The sequence below is a fragment of the Dermochelys coriacea genome, chromosome 9, assembly GCF_009764565.3.
Source record: "Dermochelys coriacea isolate rDerCor1 chromosome 9, rDerCor1.pri.v4, whole genome shotgun sequence".
NCBI lineage: Eukaryota > Metazoa > Chordata > Testudines > Dermochelyidae > Dermochelys > Dermochelys coriacea.
The window spans coordinates 36,175,958-36,202,484 of record NC_050076.1 but is presented as its reverse complement, the minus strand read 5'-3'; the positions used below and the strand labels follow the sequence as shown (position 1 = coordinate 36,202,484).

The 26,527-nt window shown below is 41.6% G+C and overlaps 2 long non-coding RNA genes across 2 annotated transcripts in view; both read right to left on the bottom strand.

Moving 5' to 3' along the window:
- Positions 1-26,527, bottom strand: part of LOC119860968 — a 154,632-nt gene that overhangs the window by 7,095 nt on the left and 121,010 nt on the right. The gene's annotated exons all lie outside the window — the stretch shown is intronic.
- LOC122455767 lies at positions 135-17,949 on the bottom strand. Its single transcript, XR_006274226.1, has 3 exons — positions 17,866-17,949; positions 15,702-15,767; positions 135-1,137 (listed from the first exon to the last, which is right to left on the bottom strand). It is a non-coding gene; the product is annotated as an uncharacterized LOC122455767 (long non-coding RNA).

Genomic DNA, 26,527 nt, shown 5'->3' with positions numbered 1-26,527 from the left:
ACAGAGAACCAAAAAATAACCAAAAAATAACAAAACCCCAAAACTCTCCCCCCCCCCGCAAAAAAACCAGAGCCAAGTCATTTTAATTAAAAAAAAAATCTTTCCAGTTAATTTTCAATATTTTATTTTCCACAATAGCTTCTTCTGGTTTTGTGCGAGGATTGTGAGATTTTTATTTTGTTTTTGCACCAAACCATAGTTGAGGTGAAGGCTCCCATGACTAGCGTTACAGGCATTTTGCTATTTCATTCAGTACAAAGGCAGTCATGACATGTAGTAAAATATGTAAATGTTATAACTTACTTGGTGAAGAAAAAGCTAATAAACCTCAGTAATGTTGAAGCTCTGGCACTGAATTATTTAAGAGAGTTATATTATTTAAGAAAGCTTTAAGCTACACAACTATCATCAATCCTTTACCTATCAAGTATTAAGGACAAATATAATGTTATTTGACACAGTTCAAAATGGCCAAACCATTAGACACACAAGTGTGTAATTATGGTTGAATTCCTACTATAGCCCTTTTATTTGGACAGTTGTGTATAAACACACTTTATAAATATGTAGGTAGAACATGCTTAGAAAAATGCTTGAGGTAAATACAGGAAAAGTGTTTGCTCTTATAGTAAAAATCTGTATTTTATATTTTTGTTTTTTCTAATACTGCTCGGTGGACATACAGGCAATTGTGTTGTGTATTCTAACCAGATCACAGTGCAACTGGATGTGGAGATTAAGAATATAGCAAAAATCAATTATCCTGCATGGAGATTGACTAATAATGAACTATTCAATGTTATTAACAAGGTTATTCTTTTTAATAACAGGAATGGAAGACAAGGTGAATGCTCACATTTCACTTTAAAAACAAATTCTTCTCCAGGCTGCATCTGCTCCACCTATAGACCTTCTCTTGTTGGCTTCTTTAAAGGACGTGAACCTCTTTTTTTAAAGAAAGAACTGGAAAGATTTTTTCCCTTTGTCTTCTCTTTCTGTTTTCCAGTCTTCTGTTTACATCCTTTGCCTCTGGGGATGGGGTTTCTTAAAATCAGCCTATTAATTTGCTGGGTATCCTCCTGCAGCTAGTGTCTTTCTGACATTGGCTCCATCAGTTTCCATCAGTGTCACAGTTCCCTAAATGTCAAAACACATATCCATTCAAGTTTAGTTCCCAGAATAATGTCAAGAAACTCTTTATAGTCCCTGCTTCACCAGAAGAGCTGCTTTTCATAACATCGTTTTATTATTATAAGATTATAATTCGCTATCAGAATTATACACGATTCCTTATTGCAGCAGAGTGCCAGCTTCTGTCATTAAGAAACTAGGCTTCTGTTGTGGCTGTCAATGGCACAGCCAACATTGGGGTGTCTGTGGAGTGGCTCCATTGTAGTAGCATGACCAAGAGGTATTTTGGATGCGTCTCTGGCAAGGCACAGAATGCTTCAGGGAGCCCTGAAGAGCACATGCCAGAGTGGCAACAGCAGTACCCAGCGCACAGTCTATGTCAGTAATATTGCATAACAGAATGAGAACAGCAGTAGAAAGGAGAACAACACAGTGATGTGTTTGATGTCATAGTATTCACTTGGCATGGTTGCAAAACAGCTTAAATCAATAACCCCTCTTTTCACTCACTCATTCACTTTCCAAAACAGATTTCCTCTTGGTTTGAAGTTTCCCATGTTTGGCTTTAGTAGAAAGGTCATTATTTATTGATGAAAATTTAAGGAAAACTCATTTACCCTTTTCTGAGTGAGGCAAGGTTGAGAAAATGATCTCTTTCCGTGCTGTAAAATACTTTGCCACACTTTGTCTTTTTAATTCAAATGCAGTTGATCTTTGAAACTGGTCATGTAACTAACATTCATTTTAGAGTATATTTGAGAAAAACATTGGTTGTATCATAATCAAGTAATTAGAGATTGACAACATTTCTTTGAGCATTATTAAGTAAGTAACCAACGCCCTGATCCAGCAAAGATAACTATCTGAATGGACCTTTTCACCTGCACAGATCTGCATGGACACAGATGTCTGCCCACATGGTTTTCTTCTCATGATCAGAGCTTAAGATTTTTAGCTAAGCCTATCAAAACTCTTTGTGACATATCAATGCACGTTCTCTCCATGCAGCCTGACAAGCACAAGAGTTGCTGATCTCCAAATGCTGCTGGGACAGTTTGCATGATGGAAACAGAACAGAAACAGATGAAACACACATCTCTCTAAGAACCACTGCTATAACATCAGGAACAGGGGAAAAATTTAACCATCGACAAATTGCAGACACTTTGAGACTGTAGGGTCTCTCTATAATTTTGTTGTATTCTGCAATATTCTGTAAAGTCTGCATTTTCATTTGAAAACAACATTTCAGGCATTTCCCAAGATACAGTCAATATAATACAAACTCATGAGCAGCTGCTTTGTTAACCTAGTCTTGTGGAAAACAACCTACATTCAAACAATAGTAGCAGTTTTAGTGTGTCTATAAATACACCGCTATAAATATTCCCTTTACATCACTCAAGTGTACACCCACTCATCCCATTCACCTCAATGACATATGAACTTCAAAACTGGAACAATTTAAATGCTAATATTGAAAATATGGCTGCAGTGTTCTTACATAGTGCCATGGGCTAGTGAAGGCTATATTAGCAATGCCCAGTGTAACTAGCAAGGATATTAACAGATTATCATGAAATCAAATTTATAATCCAATTTTAAAACCTTGGTTGCAATACTAGGAAAAATTACCTTTCAGATTTCATGGTTATTACATTACATTATTATATAAGATTATTTTCTTTACATAGAATAATTCACCATAAGGTTTTTAGGGCAGAAGCTGCATTTACTGTGGGCCCTTTGAGCCCTTTGCTCCCACTGGTGAGCAGTTACTCACCCACATTGTCTTATTGATTTGGCAGAGTTATAACTCACCAGTCTGAGATAAGGGGTTACCAATATGGGCATATAAATTTGCACAGTGGCCAACACAATAAAGCCATAACCTAATGGAGGCCTCTTAGGGCTACCATAATATAAATGTTAAATAATAATAATATAATGCCTGCCCCACTGATTTTAGTAAAATATGGTATAGGAAGAATAAATATTCTTTGTTCCATAATACTCTGCCAGACAGGTTAGGCTTAAACAGAGCCTCCAATAGAGTTACACTGGGTATATCAGAACATAATCAGTCACAGAAAATACTGAAAAAGAAAAGGAGTACTTGTGGCACCTTAGAGACTAACAAATTTATTAGAGCATAAGCTTTCGTGAGCTACAGCTCACTTCTATATGTTCTATATGAACTAAACTACTATATGCCACAAGGGGCCACAACAATGGTTCCCGTAACCCACCCAGCAATATTGTTAATCTATCCAACTATACTCTTAGCCCAGCGGAAGAATCTGTCCTATCTCGGGGCCTCTCCTTTTGCCCCTCCACCCCCACGAACATGATACAGTTCTGTGGTGACCTAGAATCCTATTTTCGACGTCTCAGACTCAAGGAATATTTCCAACACACCTCTGACCAACATATTAACCCACAGAGACCTTCCTGCCAACACTACAAAAAGAAGGATTCTAGGTGGACTCCTCCTGAAGGTCGAAACAGCAGCCTGGATTTCTACATAGACTGCTTCCGCCGACGTGCACGAGCTGAAATTGTGGAAAAGCAGCATCGCTTACCCCATAACCTCAGCCATGCAGAACACAGTGCCATCCACAGCCTCAGAAACAACTCTGACATCATAATCAAAAAGGCTGGTGCTGTCGTCATCATGAATAGGTCAGAGTATGAACAAGAGGCTACTAGGCAGCTCTCCAACACCACTTTCTACAAGCCATTACCCTCTGATCCCACTGAGAGTTACCAAAAGAAACTACAGCATTTGCTCAAGAAACTCCCTGAAAAAGCACAAGAACAAATCCGCACAGACACACCCCTGGAGCCCCGACCTGGGGTATTCTATCTGCTACCCAAGATCCATAAACCTGGAAATCCTGGACGCCCCATCATCTCAGGCATTGGCACCCTGACAGCAGGATTGTCTGGCTATGTAGACTCCCTCCTCAGGCCCTTCATTACCAGCACTCCCAGCTATCTTCGAGACACCACCGATTTCCTGAGGAAACTACAGTCCATTGGTGATCTTCCTAAAAACACCATCCTAGCCACTATGGATGTAGAAGCCCTCTACACCAACATTCCACACAAAGATGGACTACAAGCCGTCAGGAACAGTATCCCCGATACTGTCACGGCTAACCTGGTGGCAGAACTTTGTGACTTTGTCCTGACCCATAACTATTTCACATTTGGTGACAATGTATACCTTCAAATCAGCGGCACTGCGATGGGTACCCGCATGGCCCCACAGTATGCCAACATTTTTATGGCCGACTTAGAACAACGCTTCCTCAGCTCTCGTCCCCTAATGCCCTTACTCTACTTGCGCTACATTGATGACATCTTCATCATCTGGACCCATGGAAAAGAAGCTCTTGAGGAATTCCACCATGATTTCAACAATTTCCATCCCACCATCAACCTCAGCCTGGACCAGTCCACACAAGAGATCCACTTCCTGGACACTACGGTGCTAATAAGCGATGGTCACATAAACACCACCCTATATCGGAAACCTACTGACCGCTATTCCTACCTACATGCCTCTAGCTTTCATCCAGATCATACCACTCGATCCATTGTCTACAGCCAAGCGCTACGATATAACCGCATTTGCTCCAACCCCTCAGACAGAGACAAACACCTACAAGATCTCTATCATGCATTCCTACAACTACAATACCCACCTGCTGAAGTGAAGAAACAGATTGACAGAGCCAGAAGAGTACCCAGAAGTCACCTACTACAGGACAGGCCCAACAAAGAAAACAACAGAACGCCACTAGCCATCACCTTCAGCCCCCAACTAAAACCCCTCCAACGCATCATCAAGGATCTACAACCTATCCTGAAGGACGAGCCATCGCTCTCTCAGATCTTGGGAGACAGACCAGTCCTTGCTTACAGACAGCCCCCCAATCTGAAGCAAATACTCACCAGCAACCACACACCACACAACAGAACCACTAACCCAGGAACCTATCCTTGCAACAAAGCCCGTTGCCAACTCTGTCCACATATCTATTCAGGGGATACCATCATAGGGCCTAATCACATCAGCCACACTATCAGAGGCTCGTTCACCTGTGCATCTACCAATGTGATATATGCCATCATGTGCCAGCAATGCCCCTCTGCCATGTACATTGGCCAAACTGGACAGTCTCTACGTAAAAGAATGAATGGACACAAATCAGACGTCAAGAATTATAACATTCAAAAACCAGTTGGAGAACACTTCAATCTCTCTGGCCACTCGATCACAGACCTAAGAGTGGCTATACTTCAACAAAAAAGCTTCAAAAACAGACTCCAACGAGAGACTGCTGAATTGGAATTAATTTGCAAACTGGATACAATTAACTTAGGCTTGAATAGAGACTGGGAATGGATGAGTCATTACACAAAGTAAAACTATTTCCCCATGGTATTTCTCCCTCCCACCCCACCCCCCACTGTTCCTCTGATATTCTTGTTAACTGCTGGAATTAGCCTACCTGCTTGTCACCATGAAAGGTTTTCCTCCTTCCCCCCCCTGCTGTTGGTGATGGCTTATCTTAAGTGATCACTCTCCTTACAGTGTGTATGATAAACCCATTGTTTAATGTTCTCTGTGTGTGTGTATATAAATCTCTCCTCTGTTTTTTCCACCAAATGCATCCGATGAAGTGAGCTGTAGCTCACGAAAGCTTATGCTCTAATAAATTTGTTAGTCTCTAAGGTGCCACAAGTACTCCTTTTCTTTTTGCGAATACAGACTAACACGGCTGCTACTCTGAAACCAGAAAATACTGAACGTCAGGATGGCTTTCATTTCCATGCGTCTAAGGTACTGCAACTGCTGGAGCTTTCATAGTGGCTAAAGCAATCATGTGACCATTAGAGCTAAAACAGTGACACCTCAGTAGTAGATTCCTGAACCGGAAGGCCATTTTAGACATAATAAAAATAATTTTAAAGTGAATATTACAATCTATAGAGCAGATATTTTTGTTTATAGGGGAAATTGTTACCCCACTCAACTCCATTCAAAGTGAATGGCAGTATATATGGTAATATACAGTATGTTATACTGCATGAAGAAATAAAGAACTCTGGAAAGGGCGTTATTTTCATTTTTAAATTGTTCCTATCCTTCATGTTTTCCTGTATGCAACCAAAATAAAGGGTGAAGCGTAAAAATCCAGCAAAATGCTGAATTTTGGCATTAAAAAAAAAAAACCTCCTAGGAATTTTAAAGGATTTGCTATACTGAGTTGAAGTATCCACCAGATAGAAGCCTAGGAACAAGGCAAATTAGGGATTCACTCCCTTCTTAGCCTTGTATGTCCTTATTTTGCAGTCTCTTTGCATTAGAATAGTCATTTGCTATGATGCTGCAGTTCTCAAGGGCTGCAGAAAGCTGGCTGGTAGTATACTACTAATAGAGATTTCCAAATGCATTATTGATGCACAGGACCTGATTGTCCACTCATTTACACCGTGCATAATAATTTATACTTGTGCAAAGTGGGTATAAAATGCTTCCATTCTGATTTGCTAGTGTTTTATACTAATTTTGCACAGGGTAAATGACTGCAGAAGATGCAGAGCAATGGGGAATCAGGGCCAAAATATCTTAAATAAAACTTCCTAATGCTGGAGAGAAGATAGTATACTACTGAGAAAATCCCTATTATTGAATTAAATCTAGTCCATTCATATGACAGCAAAAATCTGGAGAGTGAGGGTGATCATTGAAGTCAATGGCAGTATTTCCATTGACCTAAATTGGGCCAGGATTTCATTCTAAATTCCAAGACGGCATATGAAATCTAAGCAGCATTTGAGACTACTCAAAATACAATAATCCTGCAAAGCTGAGATGAAGAAAGAAGTAGTGGAAATTGTCTTTTTAAAATGTTTTCAATTTATTTAATTTATAGCTGTTGCATTAGTAGATACTTTGCCCAACTATTTCAAGCAAAGAAGAAAACAATATAGTGTCAATCAGAACCTGTTTCTTGTTCTTCTCAGTTGGACTGATCAATTAATTAGGACAGTGAGGGAGAACAAATAGTACTATCCACTGGTCTCTGTTTTTCTAGTGCAAAGTGGAAGAGTCAGACTCCAGTGGCTGAGTTTGGCCTTGATGCCTCCAACACTTATGCATATACTTAACTTTATGCACATGAGCAGCTCCATTGAATTGAAAGTTTAATGTGTGTGTCGTCTTCAGGACCCAGGACTAATACAGTGCTCTCTAGCTGCTACATAAGGAAGATAACTCCACCTCACAGTGCTGTGCAGGGAAGATCTGCCAGGCTTAGAGCTGCTTTTTGCTGGTGGAATGACACAAAGTTTGCCAAAGCGTTACCCAGGATCAGGGCCTAAGAATGAAAATGGATTGGGCGTGGGGAGATGAGCATGGCCAACAAAGGTGGAAGGATGAATACAGCTGCCAAATAGTTTTTTAAATGAACAAAATACTTTAAGACTGCCTCAACTCCCATCTCAAGGCAAGGTCAAGCAACCAGGTGGAAGGGTCAAGGGGTTATGGGGGGAAGGTAAAACACTAAAAGGCCAGAGAAATGCCTGCCCCTGACCATAGCACAACCTCACTCCTTTCCCCTCCCATGGGGTACAAAAGAGGTGGGACAAAGACCCCAGCACTGTTTTTGGTGTAAGACCTAGCGTATCAATTGATCTGGGGTAAATGACTGGGAGCAACCTGATGTGGTGTGGTTTTTGGTTTAAGTGACCTTTTATCACTAAGTTCAGTTTGTCTGAGTGGCAAGGACAGTCTAAGGGGACTGTCGTGACTCCATGGTAAGACTGGTATAGTGATCCAGGAGTTCACATGTGTTACTGGCTTGATGAAATCTAATTATAGAACACACCACCAGCTTGGGGGTCTCTGCCCTGTTTTCTGATAGTCTGCCCTGAGCTAGACACTCACAGTTGTGAGCCACTCCAGACAGCATGACACACTTTAACAACATTCATCAATGTCTTAGTTGTTAAACCTTAAGACACAGATTTCAATTAGTCTTATTAATTATTCAATTAGTGTTAATATTTTTTGTTTTGTTTTTTTCATCCCAAATACCAAATCAAACCTGAACCTCTGCATATCAAGTTCAGATGGTGTAGGTACCTCTAAATCTAGCTTAAGGTCACAACTGCCCTCCTTTGCTTTGATTAAAACCTATTGTGGGGGGTATCTGTGCATCTTGAAGTCTGGACGTTCCTCTAAAGTCAAATATCATTTGAAAATCTAGCTTTTCCTTAAGTTCCCCTAGTTCAGAACTTTGCAGTGTATTCTAGGGCCACATGTATATCACATAAGTGGACTGATCCTACCCTCCTTACTAACTCCAAACTCCTAGTACACTGGAGTCATTAGGTCCTAATGAAAGGTATCAGCACAGGGAGAGATGGAGGGCAGCAGAGAAAGCAATGATGGTTTGGAGGAAGTAGGACAGAGTATAGGAAAAACTAGGGAAGGAGGGAGATGTGCAAAGAAGAGGATATTTTCAAATTAGTATCCAGACTTCCGCAGGCCTTATCTGAACTGAGCTGCTGAACACTTGAATTTCTGAAAACTTACCAATCACCAATATTTATTGAGGTTTAACTAGAAAACCAATTAGTTAAATTCAATCATTACATTTAATAATCTTATGGCATTGAAATAAATTGAACCTGTAAACTTAAATTATATGATTACTTGGGATCATTTAATGGATTATCATTTTCTGAAACTGTAATTCAGTGAGACTTTTTTTTGTCTTGGGGTTTGTTTGTTTTGTCAGCTGTTTCACAGTAGACAGTGCCTGACAGCACTTTTGATACTATTGATACATTTTTAATGTAATTGAACTCAATATATAAAATCTTTTAATTACTGAATCTTCAAAACACTTGTACCTACAAACCTTAAAAGGCAGCCGTATTTGGATGTAATATCAGTTTCATATGGTTTGCAACAACTGTGTCCAGTTAACCACTGGCACGAATTAGGTGAGCATGAATCATTGATAAACCAGGGCTTTATATCCATCACAACAGTGTAGCAGCTTTAGATTTACAGATCCAAATCCAAGGGAGATGGTATAATTCCAACTTCTAGCCTGGCGGAGGTGGCAATTTCAATGTAATAGATCAGGAGGCATGAATGTTTTAATGCTAGGGCATATAGTAAACCTGTTAAAGGCCATGTCCTCTGCTAGTATAAATCAGCATCACTCCATACATGTCAATGGAGCTACACCAATTTAGAGCCGTTGAGTGTCTAGCCCTTCTTTTTTTCAACTCATCCCTTTTCAATTTTTTTTTTTATTTAATATGGTCTCTGTTGTCCTACTGCTTGTCTATAATTCCTCTTATAATAAGGTAGCCACTCGGATCTGATCCAAAATCATTGATGTCACATATGGGCGTCTTTCTATTGACTTCAATGAACTTTGGAATAAGTCCTAACTCAGTGAGTCAGAGAACAGGTGGATAGATAGTAGTTGTATAGGGCCTGAATCTCCTCTGACTTATAGTAGGATAAATCAAGAGCAACTCCACACAAAAGTTTTACGTCAGTGTAAGTGAAAGGATGTTTCACATCACTAAAATCCAACCACAGTTTTAAAAGGTTGGGACAATACAATGCTTTCATAGCCTCCGTTTCTAGTCATTCTGCCAGTTTCCCTCTCTAATTTAAGGTAGGGGTAGGAGGCTATGCACTCTCTGTATACTCCACAAAGAAAAGTTCACAGCACAGTTTGAAGAACTCCTGGCAACTGACTGATGGACTGTGTCTTGTTTGAGGCCAGTCACTGCTCCACCCTGCCAAAAAACACTGGGCCAGATATGGTAAATTGGCTCCATCCTATTGGGCCACTAAGTCTAAGGAGTAAATGAGGGCAAAAAAATAGTAAATAAAACCAAAACCAATGAACAAGTAAATTAGAAAGTTATCAATTTTTTGCAGGGTGTTGTGGCCATGTTAGTCCCGGTAAATCAGACTATATACAACACCAAATATTATCTCACTCACTTTGTCTGACTAAAGTTATCAATTGTCAGCCTCAAAAATCAAACAGTTATTTGTGTTTACATCTGATGCTAACAGAGCTGCTGAAAGTCATTCAACAGAGGGACAGCTAGCTCTCATAAGGTGAAAGTTTTAGAGGCAGGCTCCTAGAGTAGGTTAAAGAATTCATCTGCCTCTAGATTTTTCTTCCCATTAGCCGAATGCTTAACCTCATACTGAGGAGAGTTACTCTACAGTCTATCACAATAAAGATCCATAAGCCCACCATGCTACTGCAGACACTGAATGGATAATAGTGCTGCACTTCAGATGCGTGACTTAAATAACATACCATCTTATTCAGACAACCTATTTACAGGAAACACTTCATCCAGGAGGCTTTTGAAAAGCTTTAGAAGCCACTGTTCCTAGAATATGTTCAAGTATGCCACTGGAGCAGTTGAAGGTAAAATTAAGGAGTACTCGAGTTTGACTCTGTATTGCCCAGCTACAAAACTTGCAGCTGAAAAGTGGTATGTTTTCAAAATAAAAAATTCTTGCTAAATGCCTTTTGCAAGAGTAAATGACTGAAGCAGGTTTGAGCTTAGCTTGCAATAAAAGTTCTCTGTCCCCACCTCCCAACCACTAACGACAGCAGGCACAGCATAGTGTTACATGTTATAACCTTGTCTTGCCATTCATGCTTAATGCGGGCACAGCTCGATTTCTTGTGGCGTGCTGTGACTTATGGTCAACTTTCATTGCTAACGGGAAAAAAGTCAGCCTAACAAACTTAATATTTCCAGTGAGGCAGGGGTGGAGGAGTGTGTGCGTGGTGTGAGCGTGAGGCGCTGATCTGCCCTCAGCAAAGCTTGCAAGGTGAAGCCTCCTTCACTTTGCATTTAACAAAGTTTTCCTAAGAGGGGGAGGCAACTTTTCCCCTAGTTTAAGTTCAGCTGCAACTCTCAGCCAGCCACTTCACTACAAGAATGCAGAGTGAGCCATTTGAGCCTTGTGATCTTTTAGCTACACAGCATCCCATTCATCATATGCTTGAGAAACATAATATGTAAAGCTGAGAAAAACAGAAGCTGCAGAGACAAGGAAAATCTATTAGCAAGAAAGCTTGTATAAGAAGAAAGACAAACAAAATCTTCACATTATCATTTTGAAGTTTCTAAAGCTTTTTTTTTCTTCCCTTTAGATTAGAAACTTTACTGGCCACATTCCAAGTATATTCTTTAAATTAGGGTATGGCGATAAGAGACTACTATTTATTCACAGACTAGGGATCATTGGGCACACAGATGGATTTATATTTTCTCCCCAAGTAATTTCAGATAATTTCAGCGGGGACCACCTTCAGTACTAAGAAAGTCATTGTTAAAGTTTGCAACTAGTTTCCATCCTGGAAGGGAACCCATGCAACATAACTTAAACAATACAGTGAGGGCTAGATTCTGATCTCAGTTACACTGATATAAATTAGGATTTTACTAAAATCAAAAGAGTTATACCAGTATAAGAGAGATGAGAATCCACCACAATTAACTGCAAAAGAATGAATCCTCATTTACTCCAATGTAACTGAGAAAGGAATCTGGCCGTTATTTTTCATATGGAATCAATTCAGATAGTGACCAAATTCTCTTTTGAGTAGCAGTGGTTTAAATATGGAGTATCTGACTTCACTGGAGTTGCTTCCAATTTGCCATGGTGTAACTGAGCACATTTTGGCCCAGTAACTATTCAACATGAAGTTATTGCAATTAATGGTGGCAAGCAGGTGTGGGTCCCATCATACTTCTGCCTCCATAAATCAGAAAATGCATACTGCAGCCTGTTAAAACAGTTTTAAGTGATTTGGGGCACTGCCGTTCAAAATTATTTTTGATCACAATTATTTATCACATTCTAGAAATAAAGCAGACATGTGTAAAGTATTCATCCACCTAGTTCCTTCCCTAGCCCTATGAATATTTTTTAACGTGTTAACTACTGGAACTTGATCCTCATGTAACACAGGAAATGTGTAATAGTGATACCAATGACCTTACTAAAGTGCAAGCTGTGAATAGCCCTAGTGAAGTTGAGCAGCCTGCAAAGACAAAAATGTTTGTATGCCAGCTATTTAATCCCAATGCAGGTGAATGGCCTTTGAAAAATATGTAAAGCACTTTAGCGTGCTAAACTAAGCTTTCATTATTGGGAAGTAAAAAAAATAAGTAACATCACTACAGCTATGATAAATCACAAAGAAAAATGTAATATCCACTTATACAAAAGTCCAATTTTCTGGTTACAACAGTAAATAACTAAATATTCAGTTTCTGTCCCCAAAGTTAAAATATCCTTTATTTTACAAAATAGTCTATGTTACAAGTAAAACAGAGTGAACAGTTAATAATCCACTCCTCAAATTTTGCTGTTTTGTTATGTTTACTAGCAGATTGTAAACATTTTCTTATTTGTCATTCAAAGTTTTTCATTATTTTTTCCTTTATATGAATAGCTCACAAATAGTTCATTGTGAATGTGAAATTCAAACTTTGTGCTGTGTTGGTTCCTGTCTTCCATTAGGCTATCAACTGTATGATCAGAGCTGTAGCCAGTTACGTCTATCACATGATGCTTCCTTACCATGATTAGCTTAACGTAACTAACAATGTAAATTTTGAGTACTACACTTAAAATTGGAAAATATTAAACTATTCAAGCTGGAACTTAGTACTCACAAATATTTCTGTGAGTAAGCTTAACTGTTTGCGTGTTCACAGATGGCAAACATGAAAGGATCATAATGAACATAGGCTACTCAACGTTTGTTTATGAATTAAAATATATATTTTAGGAAAACACTTGCCAATGATTAGCTCAGCTCTAATGATTAAAATAGGAAAGCAATGATATGGTACAATAATTCCATTGGGAAGTTCTGTTGCCGTTACTGAAATGTTCTGTGTCAATCCTCTTCTAGGTACCTGTTCCTCTGTAGCTCTCCAACTAAAAGGTTCACCAACCTCTCTTCTATTTATGACTCTTTTCTGTTCTTTCCTACTTCAGTGCCTCTCTGATACCCACTTTTTTATTTCAGATCTGAACTGGTGAGATATTGAGGACCTACTGTTCCCATCAAAGTCAATAGGAAAAACAGAACAGTCCTGGAAATTTTGCCTGAATAAGAACTGAGTAAAAACTGACAAGGGTTTTCTGAATTAGATCCAATTTGAATTGGAGGTGTTCAGCACCTTTTAGGATCAGATCCATTGTTACAGACATCCATCATGCTGCTCCTTGACCAGAACTGAGCAAATAGGTCCTATCAAAGAAGAAATTAGATTAATGTAGCCTCTCTCTTGTTCCTAAATTGTCTATTATCAGTGTACAATTTTCTAACATTATTTGTTATTCACAATTATTTGAGAAAGATTTTTTATGAATAATGATTTGTCTATTGATTGTCCCCTCCTTGCTTTCCTCAGGTTTGGCCTTTGGCAGCTATTACTAGAAGTTTTAAGGGAAGGACTCGTACTGTAATACCTTGGAAGATATGTTATTACAACATACGTATTACAGCATAAAATTGTTTATATTGAGTCATTAATATCCAAAATAAAAGCTCTGTTGGCAATTTTGATTAAACATATAGGCCACATGGTATTGTTTCTGTTTCCTGAGCATACCTGTCATAGGGCAGACTAGCTCTTTAAGAGATTTGTGTTCAATCCCACCTGTGGTTTTTCATCTGGTAGTTGGATTAGGTGACCAGGCATCACATGATGATAGGTCAGGAGTGAGGCTTCCAATAAGAGTGAGCCTTCTCTCTCAGGGAGAAGATGATGAGGGCCCAGGAAACATCTAAGGGAAGAGTGCTTTGGAGAAGTCTGGCGTGGGCCTGGCACAGCTTCCCTGCTTGGAGCAGGAGGAGCTGAAAAAGAACTGGGGTCTGAAGCCTTGATACAAGAGTAAGAAAAAAGACAGAAGGAAAGAGACCTGCAGGGAGGCTTTGCAGTGAATACAGAGGGGACATAGTATCAGAGAAGGCTTGGGAAGTGGCTCTTCACACCAACCAGGTTGAAAGGCTGTCCGGAGCTACCTGCAGTGAATGGAAGAAGCGTAAGTCTAAAAAGCAAGAGGCTTGAGGAAATCCCAAGCAACAGGACCTAGGATTTAGGGAAAAATCTGTTGAACCCAGCAAGGGGCTAAAAATACTGTGCAGTGGGGAAAAGAGGTTTTGATTTAAGCTAACATGTGAACAATGGTGTTGTTTTAATACCCCAGGCCCTTACAAGGGGTGTTATTTGACACTCAAGAGACAGAGCAGCCTTTGAGAAGCCCAACAAGGGAAAATGGAGGCAGTGGCAGGATTGGGTAAGACCCTGTCACAGTGCCTCTTAAAATCACTTTTCCCCAGCTCAAATAATCATTTACTCACTTCCCATGAATATTGTGTAATATTCACTTATTTGCTGGTTCCATGAACATTCCTGACAGTGAATTCATTTGCCTGAACCCTTACGGAAAATTAACACAACAGGGGTGCGAACACAGGTGCCTAACTCTCTTCCTGATGTACACTTGCATGCATGCTGCTATATTTCTGCCCATGTTCGGCATAATGATAGTCTGATGACTTTTAGTGAAATCAACTCAACTTGATTACACATCTCAACAGATTAGTGCTTCAGAAAATGTAATAGGCAAAATCCTGATTTTCGCAAGAGGATCAATCCTGCAAGTAAATGATGAGCCCCCAAACTTCAAGTGACTTTCCTGAAATGTACTGTCAGAGATTGCTGAGGGTATCTCTGCATGTAGCACAGTGTGAACAGGGAGTACACCCCTTACTACAGTTCTTTCTGGCATGCAACGTACTCTTCCTATTATTCTGGTTCTGCTCTATAAGTCAGTGCAGGGAAGGGTGGTGTAACGATCCTGTCCTTTCTCATGCTCTTTGGGAGGAGAGATGAGGGCATACAGTGTTTTCTGTACTCCACTGAACGTTTCTATCACTCACACCCATCCTGTGACCCTGAAAAGAACCAGTCAAAAACTGGCCTTGAAAGAGGATCTCTAATAGCAAATAATAGTTAATCCTCTCATTTACACAATCAATTGGAGATTGCAGGGATTTATAAATTTTGGTTCAGTAGCAGACTAAAGCAAAGAGTACACAAAACCGTCAGCGCATTTTGTAGCTAGTAAGCCATGGCAGTTTTCAGAGTGGCTGAACTGCTGCTGGGTAATATTTTGGCACACATCTCTTGTCCCGGACCCTTCAGGAAAAAAAAAACAAGGCACTAGAAAAGTAGTTTAATTAGGATGCAACTTTTGTATGCAACACATCTGGGTACTATTCGACAATAACTCCTCCAGTGCAAGTCATCTCTTTGTAATCCATTCCACCTTGGGGAGGGCTGACCCCATTAACTTGGTCCCAGTACTATTGCTGGGATCCCAGAGACCTTCCTTTGTACAAGAGTTAAGGGGTGGGAAGAGGAGGGTAATACCAGGCATTAGAACCCCCAACCCCATTCTCTACCTTCTTTAGGAGTGGCCTTTTCCTAATCCAATTCCGATTCTGGTTTATCAAGGAAAGCCTGGGCACCTGCCAAGTAGCAACAAAATGAATTTTATAAACTAACCAACACACCACGTCCCTGGGCTGCTAAGAGACAGGTGAAAAAAGTGACCCTTGCCCAGGCTAATCTCGAAACAAGTGAAAAATACTTTCCCAGTACCCAAAAAGAAACTAGCATGATGCAGACAGCAAGTCCCAAAAATCCAATTCTAATCTAAACCCAACAAGAGGGAGGATAGAGTTTTTCTTCCTGGTGCAAATTGCCACTCATTTGGGTGTGTGGTAGCCAATAGGCTTATGCCACACACTTCTGTCCAATCAATTAGCCACACAGCCCCAACCTCCTCCAGGCCAGAAGGAGGTTGAGTGCCCACCATGAGGTAAGAAAGATGCAATACTTAAAGGAACCAAGGGTTTCTTCCCTGCTGACCCAAATAAAGCCTCCTCACCTGTGAGCTTGTGGGAGAAGCAATTTAATCAGAAATGCCAATTTGCTGTACTAAACAATTTCAGGGGTCATCTTTTCATGTTAAGGCATAAATGGAACTCTAATCAAGAGCCAGAAAGATGGTTCAGAGTAAACTGAAAATAATCTGTACTACAGTCTGATCCTACAGTTCTTACTCACATGAGTCCCATTTAGATTTAGTGGGACTACCCACATGAGTGAAGCTACAGAATTGGACCCTTGATATAAAAGTCTTTTTTGAATGTCCTTATTGAGACTGTTTTAGTCCATTAAGGGTCACCAGTAAAGAGATTGTTGTACTTGAAATTTTATATTTTTTTTAATGCACAAGAATTCTCCAAGTCTTCTTGTGTTATGGGAATCTACAAATGTATTCCCTATTAATTTTTTTGGTATTCAATTTTTTATCCATTTCAATAATAATAGCATTACTAATGTGAGTAACAAATTTAGTTGCATCAGGTTAATTCTTCCATAAAGTATTCTAGCCCATTATTTAAAGCTGATTCTGAGTAATTTAGGCCCAGTACCTCAAAGATATTTAGGCTACTGACTTCCATTGAAATCAAAGTCTAAAAAGCGTTAAGGATCTGGGCCCTAGAGCCCAAACACACATCATTGATGTCAGATGGAGCAGGGTCAGACCCATTGTGTTTAAAAAGATATTGGAGCTGGTCAGAATGTATTTTTCCATGGAAAATTTCAGTTTTTCAATGAAAAACTGAAACCCAAACCATTTCAGCTGAAAATTTCTAGTCAGAAATGCCCCTGCAGTGCTTCATAGGAGTTGTAGTTCAGATGCCTCATGCCCCCATTCTACTGCATAGGCCAGGCTGGCTGTCTGTACTACATATCCCATGAGGGTCCATGGTCTCCCTACCTGCTGAAATGCTGTGGTGCAGCATTAGAGTCATATGGCCAGGGTACATCCTCAGAGGAATAGTCCCTTAGGGAGGTGGTTCTCAAAACCAGTCCGCCCCTTGTTCAGGGAAAACCCCTGGCGGGCTGGATCGGTTTGTTTACCTGCCACATCTGCAGGTTCGGCCGATCGCGGCTTCCAGTGGCCGCGGTTTGCCGCTCCAGGCCAATGGGGGCTGCGGGAAGCGGCACGGGCCAAGGGATGTGCTGGCCGCCCTTCCCGCAGCCCCCATTGGCCTGGAGCGGTGAACCGCGGCCACTGGGAGCCGTGATCGGCTGAACCTGCAGACTCGGCAGGTAAACAAACCGGTCCAGCCCGCCAGAGGCTTTCCCTGAACAAGCGGCGGACTAGCTTTGAGAGCCACTGCCTTAGGGAGTCCAGCCCACAGAGGAAAATCGGGACGAGACCCTTAGAATTCCCATGAGAGGCTGCAGTGGCATTTCCAAATCAAAGTATTCAGACATTAAATTTTTTGATGAAAAGTTGAAAATTTCCATAGAAAGCAAATGCCTTTTGTGAAAAAACGTTAGACGAAAACCCAATGTTCCCCTTGAAGAACCATTTTGATGGAAACATTTTAACCAGCTCTACAAGATGTTACTATAAGTGGGTTTTAGCTTCCTGTCCAGAATGTCTTTCTGCATCACCACTGACTTACACTGTGATACAATGTCAATGTATGTCACTGGACTTTATGATCACATTTTCAGGTCAGCCAGTAGAAAAGAACAACTTACCAGGATTTTGCTGAGATGAGCGTCACAGACCAAGTCAACAGAAAAGAAGAATGAGTCTTCTTGTCTTATTGCATAAGCTATAAGTAATCAAAAATTTATTTTTATTACCTTGACCATAAAAAACAGAGCTTTAAAAATGGAAAACCAAAAGAAAAATAGTAATACAAAAATTAATTTCCCTAACTGCATTCAGAGTTTGTTAAGGTTCAGTCTGTAAAAGGAAGGAAATTCAGGGTCACAGATCAAACCCTTTTCCCAGTGTCTAGTCACAATGGGATGCAATCCTTAATTCTACCCAACTGTGTCATATTGTGGCCAAATATTGGAGGTTTGATCCTTAACTTTGAAGTTCCTTTCTTTTGTGGATTTAACCAGAACCACAACATTTTTTTGAAACGCAGTCTCTCAGTGAATTGAATGTAGTTGTCTGTGTGAAAGTAAAATTGAATACAAAGCTTTTCACACTTCCATGGGGATAGCTTTAAAACTATCTTTGCCCCTTTGTTTCTCTTCATATTTGTGTTGGCCCTGGTTATTTGATTAAAAATGTAGGAAATCAGAGTCGAAAGATTTTAAAAAAAAAATAAAAAAGGAAGGGCAGGTACTGATAACTGTTCCTCAAATATTTTCTGTCATCTTTATAAATGCTTTCCAGATTTGGGCTTGACATCCTTACAGATTTTATGATTGTCTCAAGGCTTATTCAAGTAACACTTGTCTTTACTTTGGCCCAGCTCATTAATATTATTATTTCACTGTTAATCCTTTTCAAGCATTCTCTTTAGAGATATTTGATATGAAATAGAGATTTTTGAGGTTTAAATCAAATTTAATCAAAGACATTCATCAGAAAATTTAATTTGCATGTGTATTCAATTAGCAAATGTAATGCACTAATGGCTCAAAATACCTATTGACTTCAGTGATCATTTTGCCTAAATAAAGAATATAGAATATACTAATAAAAATGTATAAAACATAACAAAATCTTTCCATAAAACTATGTTTAAATCCCAAACATTTTACATATGAAGACTGGGGTGTCTGATATGAAGCGGGTAGTTCTTGATCAGAAAAAGCCTCATATCTTCAAATATTATGGCACCTAACAGGTAAGATTGTTGCAATATTCCTTTGGGTGCTACTTCCCACCCACTGATAGTATGATCCCATTTGCCCACAGTATGGGTTGAAAATCAATGTACACACACAATTAATTTAGCAGCCTTGTTCTCACTGAATTCCTTTTACCCCCACAATGAGGGTTTGTGGTGTACACAGAGTAATGAATAGGAAGAAAAGAGTCCATGGTATTGGAGAAGGTAGCGGTGTAGGTGGAAATCATGGAGTCAATGGAGGTGTGTGTGGGGAGAAGGAGGAGGGAACAGAGAGCTACAGAGAAATCTGGGAGATAAGAGGTCACTGAAAGGATAGCCTGGCATGATGGATGTGTAAGGGAGAGTGAACAATGTTACAGGGGATCAGGCGGTGATCAGAAATGAGGACAGAGAGGTTGGAAGGTGGAGACAAGACCAAACCAGTGAATACCGTGTGAGCTGTTCTAAACCTGGAAACTCATGGATGTTGATATCACGCAGGATGAAGGTGAGGGATTGGAATGAAAGCAAGAAAAACAGTACAGCATTGAAATCAGAGAGGGCAGGGATGATGATATAGTGTAGTGATGTCAAGTGAGAGTAACCCTAAGAGCTACATGGCATGCACATCAGAGGAGGCAAAGATGTTCAAGAAGTGAGAGGAGATTGAAGCAAGATTCTGAGAGCAGCACTCCACTGTCATTACTACAGCAGGGAATAATAGTCATAGAAATTAGAGATTGGAAAAAAAGATACATTAGATCATCTACTTTATTGCCTAATGTTTAGACTTATGGTATTAGTAGTGAGCAAGGTAACTGCAGCTTCAGAAACAGTTATGAGAGTTAGATAATCCTGCATAAAATGTTTGAGCAGCGCTATTGTATAGATATGTACTGTGTTGGGTTTTTTGTTTTTAAACTTTGTACAATACATAAATACCTCTACAAGTAGAAATAGTGAATAAATGGATGAAGCTTTCCATGAACATCAGAACATAAGAACAGCCATACTGGGTCAAACCAAAGGTCATCTAGCCCAGTATCCCGTCTTCCAACAGTGGCCAATGCCAGGTGCCCCAGAAAGAATGAACAGAACAGGGAATCATCAAGTAATCCATCCTCTGTTATCCATTCCTAACTTCTGGCAAATAGAGGCTAGGGATACCATCCCTGCCCATCATGGCTAATAGCCATTGATGGACCTATCCTCCAGGAATGTGTCTAGTTTTTTTGAATCCTGTTATAGTCTTGGCCGTCACAACATCCTCTGTCAAGGGGTTCCACAGGTTGACTGTGCGTTGTCTGAAAAAATGCTTTTTATTTTTTGTTTTAAACCGGCTGCCTATTAATTTCATATGGTGGCCCCTAGTTCTTGTGTTATGAGGAGGAGTAAATGACACTTCCTTATTTACTTTCTCCACACCAGTCATGATTTTATAGACCTCTATCATATCCCCCCTTAGTCGTCTCCAAACTGAAAAGTCCCAGTCTTATTAATCTCTCCTTATACGGCAGCCATTCCATACCCCTAATCATTTTGATTGCCCTTTTCTGAACCTTTTCCAATTCCAATATATCTTTTTTGAAATGTGGTGACCATATCTGCATTCAGTATTCAAGATTCAAGAGAGCCTGAGTGAGTGTCTGATTGGCTGCTAGCCTGCAGGGGGCGGGCATTAGGGTGTCTGTGTGTTTGCGTCAGGGAAGCCTGGCTGTTTGAAAATAGCCAGAGCCCCGCGAACCAGCTGAGCAGCGGGGACAGCAGAGCAGCTCACAGCAGGAGTTTGCCTGGGAGTTCGCCTGGAGTGAGCCCAGTGAGGCTTACATCTTGCCAACGTCTCTGAGGAAGCTCATAGTAGGTAGGTGATATGGAAGGGGGGGGTTCAGCTATTGTGACCTGCACTGGATGTGCCATGTTTGTCTTTCTTCCACAGGACAGAAGCGACTTTGTCTGTACAAAGTGCAAGCTGGTCTCCATATTGGAAGAGAAGATTGAAGGTCTGGAGCAACAGGTAACGACCCTGCGTTGTATACGAGAGACTGAGGATTTTCTGGACCAAACTCAGGATAGCCTTCTAGGGGCACAAAGCTCTAAAGATATAGAGCAGGTTGCACAGAGGAGCCAAGAGGCCAGTGAAGAAGCTTGGCAACATGTGACCTCCAGAAGAGGTAAGCGGAATGTCCGGGTTCCAGTAACACAGACACAGGTAACTAACCGCTTTCATGTTCTCTCCACAGGTACCAATGCGGAGAGTGGACCAGATGATATGTCTGGGGGGAGAAAGCAGAAGGAGACCCCGCTGGTTGGGAGGCATGAGATGCGATGTCCTGAGGTTGGGGGTTCCACGACCACCACTCCCAAGAGGAGAAGGCGGGTGGTGGTGGTCGGGGACTCTCTCCTCCGGGGGACTGAGTCATCTATCTGCCGCCCTGACCGGGAAAACCGAGAAGTCTGCTGCTTGCCAGGGGCTAAGATTCGTGATGTGACGGAGAGACTGCCGAGACTCATCAAGCCCTCGGATCGCTACCCCTTCCTGCTTCTCCACGTGGGCACCAATGACACTGCCAAGAATGACCTTGAGCGGATCACTGCGGACTACGTGGCTCTGGGAAGAAGGATAAAGGAGTTGGAGGCGCAAGTGGTGTTCTCGTCCATCCTCCCCGTGGAAGGAAAAGGCCTGGGTAGGGACCGTCGAATCGTGGAGGTCAACGAATGGCTACGCAGGTGGTGTCGGAGAGAAGGCTTTGGATTCTTTGACCATGGGATGGTGTTCCATGAAGGAGGAGTGCTGGGCAGAGACGGGCTCCATCTTACGAAGAGAGGGAAGAACATCTTTGCCAGCAGGCTGGCTAACCTAGTGAGGAGGGCTTTAAACTAGGTTCACCGGGGGAAGGAGACCAAAGCCCTGAGGTAAGTGGGAAAGCGGGATACCGGGAGGAAGCACAGGCAGGAATGTCTGAGAGGGGAGGGCTCCTGCCTCATACTGGGAATGAGGGGCGATCAACAGGTTATCTCAAGTGCTTATATACAAATGCACAAAGCCTTGGAAACAAGCAGGGAGAACTGGAGGTCCTGGTGATGTCAAGGAATTATGACGTGATTGGAATAACAGAGACTTGGTGGGATAACTCACATGACTGGAGTACAGTCATGGATGGTTATAAACTGTTCAGGAAGGACAGGCAGGGCAGAAAAGGTGGGGGAGTAGCACTGTATGTAAGGGAGCAGTATGACTGCTCAGAGCTCCGGTATGAAACTGTGGAAAAACCTGAGTGTCTCTGGATTAAGTTTAGAAGTGTGTGCAACAAGAGTGATGTCATGGTGGGAGTCTGCTATAGACCACCGGACCAGGGGGATGAGGTGGATGAGGCTTTCTTCCGGCAACTCACGGAAGCTACTAGATCGCATGCCCTGATTCTCATGGGTGACTTTAATTTTCCTGATATCTGCTGGGAGAGCAATACAGCGGTGCATAGACAATCCAGGAAGTTTTTGGAAAGCGTAGGGGACAATTTCCTGGTGCAAGTGCTAGGGGAGCCAACTAGGGGGAGCGCTTTTCTTGACCTGCTGCTCACAAACCGGGTAGAATTAGTGGGGGAAGCAAAAGTGGATGGGAATCTGGGAGGCAGTGACCATGAGTTGGTTGAGTTCAGGATCCTGACGCAGGGAAGAAAGGTAAGCAGCAGGATACGGACCCTGGACTTCAGGAAAGCAGACTTTGACTCCCTCAGGGAACAGATGGCCAGGATCCCCTGGGGGACTAACATGAAAGGGAAGGGAGTCCAGGAGAGCTGGCTGTATTTCAAGGAATCCCTGTTGAGGTTACAGGGACAAACCATCCCGATGAGTCGAAAGAATAGTAAATATGGCAGGCGACCAGCTTGGCTTAATGGTGAAATCCTAGCGGATCTTAAACATAAAAAAGAAGCTTACAAGAAGTGGAAGGTTGGACATATGACCAGGGAAGAGTATAAAAATATTGCTCGGGCATGTAGGAAAGATATCAGGAGGGCCAAATCGCACCTGGAGCTGCAGCTAGCAAGAGATGTCAAGAGTAACAAGAAGGGTTTCTTCAGGTATGTTGGCAACAAGAAGAAAGCCAAGGAAAGTGTGGGCCCCTTACTGAATGAGGGAGGCAAGCTAGTGACAGAGGATGTGGAAAAAGCTAATGTACTCAATGCTTTTTTTGCCTCTGTTTTCACTAACAAGGTCAGCTCCCAGACTGCTGTGCTGGGCAACACAAAATGGGGAAGAGATGGCCAGCCCTCTGTAGAGATAGAGGTGGTTAGGGACTATTTAGAAAAGCTGGACGTGCACAAGTCCATGGGGCCGGACGAATTGCATCCGAGAGTGCTGAAGGAATTGGCGGCAGTGATTGCAGAGCCCTTGGCCATTATCTTTGAAAACTCGTGGCGAACGGGGGAAGTCCCGGATGACTGGAAAAAGGCTAATGTAGTGCCCATCTTTAAAAAAGGGAAGAAGGAGGATCCTGGGAACTACAGGCCGGTCAGCCTCACCTCAGTCCCTGGAAAAATCATGGAGCAGGTCCTCAAAGAATCAATCCTGAAGCACTTAGAGGAGAGGAAAGTGATCAGGAACAGTCAGCATGGATTCACCAAGGGAAGGTCATGCCTGACTAATCTAATCGCCTTTTATGATGAGATTACTGGTTCTGTGGATGAAGGGAAAGCAGTGGATGTATTGTTTCTTGACTTTAGCAAAGCTTTTGACACGGTCTCCCACAGCATTCTTGTCAGCAAGTTAAGGAAGTATGGGCTGGATGAATGCACTATAAGGTGGGTAGAAAGCTGGCTAGATTGTCGGGCTCAACGGGTAGTGATCAATGGCTCCATGTCTAGTTGGCAGCCGGTGTCAAGTGGAGTGCCCCAGGGGTCGGTCCTGGGGCCCGTTTTGTTCAATATCTTCATAAATGATCTGGAGGATGGTGTGGATTGCACTCTCAGCAAATTTGCGGATGATACTAAACTGGGAGGAGTGGTAGATACGCTGGAGGGGAGGGATAGGATACAGAAGGACCTAGACAAATTGGAGGATTGGGCCAAAAGAAATCTAATGAGGTTCAATAAGGATAAGTGCAGGGTCCTGCACTTAGGATGGAAGAATCCAATGCACCGCTACAGACTAGGGACCGAATGGCTCGGCAGCAGTTCTGCGGAAAAGGACCTAGGGGTGACAGTGGACGAGAAGCTGGATATGAGTCAGCAGTGTGCCCTTGTTGCCAAGAAGGCCAATGGCATTTTGGGATGTATAAGTAGGGGCATAGCGAGCAGATCGAGGGACGTGATCGTTCCCCTCTATTCGACACTGGTGAGGCCTCATCTGGAGTACTGTGTCCAGTTTTGGGCCCCACACTACAGGAAGGATGTGGATAAATTGGAAAGAGTACAACGAAGGGCAACGAAAATGATTAGGGGTCTAGAGCACATGACTTATGAGGAGAGGCTGAGGGAGCTGGGATTGTTTAGTCTGCAGAAGAGAAGAATGAGGGGGGATTTGATAGCTGCTTTCAACTACCTGAAAGGGGGTTTCAAAGAGGATGGCTCTAGACTGTTCTCAATGGTAGCAGATGACAGAACGAGGAGTAATGGTCTCAAGTTGCAATGGGGGAGGTTTAGATTGGATATTAGGAAAAACTTTTTCACTAAGAGGGTGGTGAAACACTGGAATGCGTTACCTAGGGAGGTGGTAGAATCTCCTTCCTTAGAGGTTTTTAAGGTCAGGCTTGACAAAGCCCTGGCTGGGATGATTTAACTGGGACTTGGTCCTGCTTTGAGCAGGGGGTTGGACTAGATGACCTTCTGGGGTCCCTTCCAACCCTGATATTCTATGATTCTATGTGGACATACCATGGATTTATATAGAGGCAATATGATATAGTCTTCTTATTATCTATCCCTTTCTTAATGATTCCCAACATTCTGTTCGCTTTTTTGACTGTCACTGCACAATGACTCCAAGATCTCGTTCTTGAGTGGTAACAACTAATTTAGGCCCCATCATTTTATATGTATAGTTGGGATTATGTTTTCCAGTGTGCATTACTTTGCATTTATCAACACTGAATTTCATCTGCCATTTTATTGCCCAGTCGCCCAGTTTTGAGAGATCCTTTTGTAGCTCTTTGCAGTCTGCCTGGGACTTAACTATCTTGAGTAGTTTTGTATCATTTGCAAATTTTGCCACCTCACTGTTTACCCCTTTTTCCAGGTCATTTATGAATATGTTAAATAGGACTGGTCCCAGTACAGACCCCTGGGGGACACCACTATTTACCTCTCTCCATTCTGAAAACTGATAATTTATTCCTACCCTTCATTTCCAATCTTTTATCCAGTTACCAAACCGTTACCAAACCAATACCAAACACATAGGAAGACTCATCCAGAGTTTGAGAAAATTGACACCAAACAACTGATATGGATTGGCTTTTTGAGACATGGGTCAGTGATAAATTCCCCATTATACTGAAGGCAAAAATGTGCTTGTGAGAAAAGATAAAACAAATGGACTGCCTCTATTTTTTTAGTTAGATGTGGAAAATCTCTTGATCTTTTTTAAGAGAGGCATGGGCTTGGTCTGTTATTTATGAAATTGGTTTAATATTTTATTCTGTGGCACTTATACTTGTGTCTACAGGATCAGTACAATATCCACAGCACTAATTAACATGGAAATATTCTCCCACTGCTAAAGGAGATTGCTGGAGAGATGCTTAAGCAGCAGCAAGGGGATTAAAATACAAGTCATCATGTTGCTGCTGTCTACTTCAAAAAGGGGACAGAATATTGCAGGCAGAATTCCTCTGTTAGAAAATGCCAACACTCAGAAATGGAATTTACTTATCTGTAACTGGAAGTTCTTCAGGATATATGTTCCTGTCTGTATTCCACGTGGATATGTGTATGTGCACAAGTCTGAAGATCTTTAGTAAAGCAGTGGCCATTGGTCTGCACATGTGCAGTTGTTCTCCTAGCGCTCTGAACCAAGGTATAAAGGGTGGTGTGGACAGGCACCTCTTCAAGTTCCTCCTCCTACCACAAATCTAGGCGTGATCTGCAGCAGAGGAGAAAGAAGTGAGTAGTGGAATACAGATAAGGACCATACATCTCAAAGAACCTCCAGTAATGGGTAAGTAACATCCATTTCTTCTTCAAGTAGTGATTCCTATATGTATTCCACACATGGAAGATTAACAAGCAGATGTCAAACTGGAGGTGGGTGTGAGGATGTAGAAGTGATGTCTGTCATACTACTGTCCTCACAGCTGTATCTGTGGCAGAAGACTGAATCAAAGTGCAGTCTTGTGTAGTGTGTAAGAAGCTCCAGAGAGCTGCCCTACATATCTCTAGTAGAGATACATCTTGCAGAGATGCAACAGAGGTTTCTTGAACTCTGGTGGAATGGGCCCTCACCCTCTCCACAGGAGAGATGTGAGCTAATTGGTAACAAAGGATAATGCAGCCAGAGATCCATTTAGAAAGTCTCTGCAGAGATACAGCTTCATCGCTTGATCTCTCTGCTATGGCAACAAAACACCTAGG